This window comes from Coenobita brevimanus, chromosome 102 (genome assembly GCF_032717465.1).
Source record: "Coenobita brevimanus isolate Jiangsu-jjx chromosome 102, ASM3271746v2, whole genome shotgun sequence".
NCBI classification, from domain to species: Eukaryota; Metazoa; Arthropoda; class Malacostraca; order Decapoda; family Coenobitidae; genus Coenobita; species Coenobita brevimanus.
This window is the reverse complement of record NC_137055.1, coordinates 34,276,154-34,280,134: the sequence shown is the minus strand read 5'-3', so window position 1 is coordinate 34,280,134 and position 3,981 is coordinate 34,276,154.

Here is a 3,981-nt window from a genome sequence, read left to right as displayed (position 1 = left end):
CATAATATACCTGTTTATGGAGCTACACACTCACCTGAGATATAAGATGGTAGTAGAGATGACACCACAACTTAAGAGCAACTGTTTCATTCCAGGCGTGAAGTTTCGAATTCGACATCTGAGGCTTCATATTGCACGTTTGAAGCTTTGAGCCGAGTTGTAAAAAAGATAATAAAAATGGTCTCATTGTTTTGATTCCATGGTGTCACTAAATATCTAATAAGGAGTCATTAGATTGTCCTAATTCTACCTACTCTTAATGCAAAAGTAACTTAAAACATTCTTGAAGCTTTGAATAACATAGGCGAATAATTCTGAGAGTCATTACTATTTGCTTTCACTGTATCCCTAAAGATGAAATACAATGCTAAAAGCACCCTGGAAATTGACTTTGGATTCACTGGTAACTCGAAACGCTGGAAATAAACACTGCAAATTCCAGATTAAACAGATCCTTTACGCTTTCTCGAAACTCAAAATTTCATGAGATTCTAAATAACAAAAATATAATCAAGGGACTGGGAGCCTCGTTTAATTAATTCAGAACATTGAACTCTTAAATGAACTATTGGTTATGGACTGACTCATATGCAGATGTCCCTTTTCTCCCTTTTTGCAGGCGTATGTACAAAAAAATACACCACACACACACACACACACACACACACACACACACACACACACACACACACACACACACACACACACACACACACACACACACATAATCTTTTTCTCCATCTCTGACACACTTGCATACAGAAGTACATAATATACAAATACACACTCATGACGGCTTTCTCCATTGTACACACACACACACACACACACACACACACACACACACACACGACCGTTTTTCTACTTACACGTACATGTATGCAAGAACACATGCCCCAAATATACATGTATACACAAACATACACAGGTATATAATCATTCATACATAAGGCACACATAAGAACATAACTACAAGAACAACATACACGATTCCACACAAGCAGTAATGCACAATATAACATTAATATATATATATGTATCCATGTACGAAGATACGAAGATGAATACACACACACACACACACACACACACACACACACACACACACACACACACACACACACACACACACACACACACACACACACACACACACACAACACTTAGACAGTATTACGTACACAAGACAATATGTTTAGAGGTATACATACGCATTAGACACAAATTTACAATAGGATATTTTGGCAATGTAGATCTTATGATATTTTTTTCTTTAATGTACAATATCTTCAAATGGGAGAGAGAGAGAGAGAGAGAGAGAGAGAGAGAGAGAGAGAGAGAGAGAGAGAGAGATGACTAGACACCCTAATGTTGTAGCAGAGTTACCCTCCCCACTACTTAACACAGCCACCACGTCAACCCACCTACCAACACTTATATAAGTATACAGTATGTACAAATAGTTTACTTAAAGCCAACACTGACACAACCTACCTATATGTACAGTCGCCGACAGAAGTCCTGATCCCCTCTTCCTGATTCTCTTTCTGTGGACTTCGAAAATCGGTCCTCCTACGTGCCAGATACCTGCTCATGTCACCACTTTGACACCAATACCCACCGTCCATACTGAATGCATACTAGGGCTGCCTCATTTAAGGACTAGCGTGATGGTATTAGTGGGGGTATCTTTATGTCGTCTGGGCTCGAACTCAGGTCCTTTCAGTCGGCACGTCACTCGCCAAACCACTCGGCCACCAGACTGATTTTTCAAAGCACACGGTGAGAGAAGCAGGAGAGGGACAGGATTTTTGCAGTCGACTGTAGGGTTATATACATGTAGCTAGTAAAATCCATACATGGCCAGCTACCTAGACGAATTTAAGTACAGGGGGGTCCACAAATTGCCCTACACCTTGCCACTCAGCTTTCGAATTCTCGTGTGGTGCGAGTACGGCTGGGTCAGCGTTACTAGTGACTCCCTTCATTCATTATCTATTCCTTTATTGCCCCATCAGGACCGTAGGGGCCCGGGGCTAGGCTACTCAATCAAGACACTTAAAACCCGTTCATGGGAGGCATTTTGTGTTTAAGAAACACGTACCACTCCTTGGATTTAAACCCTTTCGTGCCATATCCAGCTGGAGCGACTTAACCCACTAGGCCAGCAAGCGTCCAGTCGGTTTACCCTCCCCTATCACATTTGCAGCCAGTCATGTAATAAGCAGACACTAGGAAAAAAAATAAAGAAAAGAAACAGGTAACTGCAAGCAGAAAATGATGCAGGGTGGACACTGGCAACACTGACTGGGCTTTCCCCGCAACACACGAAAATTAAGCAGCTGAGAGACGAAGGAGGGAAATACATGACCCACCTTGTCTATTGTATGCATGCAGTCAGTTTACACCCCACACCATTCCGCTACATGTATAAGTATGTATAGTCAACAACTCCCCCCCACACACACACACAATACTTACATGAATTAAACATACTCGTAATCAGCAAAGAGTCACACCTACAACCCAACTACAACCCAAGTTACGAAAACTGAGTGTGCCCAGGTGTGAGAAAGATCCTAATTTTTGACGGTCATCTATGGAATGTCTATAATTGTCATCTAAACTTGAACCCAGTGGACAGCAGGCCTAAGTTATCCTTCTTCCACAGTCCACCAACCTCCTTTCTGGGGATAGGGAGGGGACTGAGGGACCTTTGTATAACCAGGCATCTCCACCACCCGGTCATATCAGTGCCACCACGTGAAGGCGTCCCTCTCCAGCACCACATCCCACACAACAGAGTGCAGTCAGCAATGATATACAGAGGTCAGACCTGTTCTATCATTACCTCATGCTAATAAGATTGATTATTATAAAATCTGGGGCTTCTCTACACCTTTTATGTCTCAGTTTTCATAATTCGGCTCCTGGGGATATGTTGTTCGGATATTCACTAGATCTGAATATTTCTGACACTTCCTCCATGGCGATATATTCTGCATATTATACCATATTTTTGTCATGTATGGTATTTAAGTCTTTTTAATACTAATTCAGAATGCACTGTCGTTGTTGCTAAAATAGTAGTAGTAGTGACTGCAACCCCAGGCTCATCTCGACGTGAACCCTGTGGACTGCAGCCTGAATGTGACCATCTCCTTCAGTCCACCATCCTACATTTGTGGGATGAGGAGGGAGTTGAGGGACGTTTGTATAACCGGCCAGCTCCTCCGCCCGCACATTTCGGTGCCACCAAGAGAAGGAGTCCCTCTCCAGCACCACAGAATGCAAAAACAACGTACCATATACGGGATTAATAACACCCTATACGCAAGAGAAAAAAATAAATGAAAATAAAATAATAGTCATGAAGAAGTGCTAGGGAACCTTATGTACCGCCGGTGACAAAAGTTCACCTACTGTTCCTCAGAAATATTTACTTAGGTGCTCGTGAGGGACGCCTTCACGTAGTGACAGCGACATAACCAGGCGGCGCGTCCCTCAGCTACTTCCCTATCCCCGCAAAAGTAAGATGGTGGACTGCAGGAGAAGGGCAGTTTCAAGCCTGCAGTCCACTGAGTTCACGTTCCAGATGAGCCTGGGATCACAACAACAATAATGGCGTCTCATTTTGCTGCAGACGGTGCTGGGGAGGGTGGCCTTCATGTGGTGACGCTAGTACAAGTGAACCGTGGAGCCGTCTGGTCACTTCAGCGTCCCTCACTCCCTATTCCCTAAAACGAGGATGGTGAACTGCAGGAGGAGGGCAGCTTCAGCCTGCAGTCCACTGAGTTCATATTCATATGACCCTGGGTTTGCGACTATTACTACTACTTCTACTACTACTACTACTACTACTACTACTACCACCACTACTACTACTACCACCACCACTGCTAATTTACTACCACCACCACCATCACTGCTGCTGCCGCTACTACTACTACTACTACTACTACTACCACTACTACTACTACT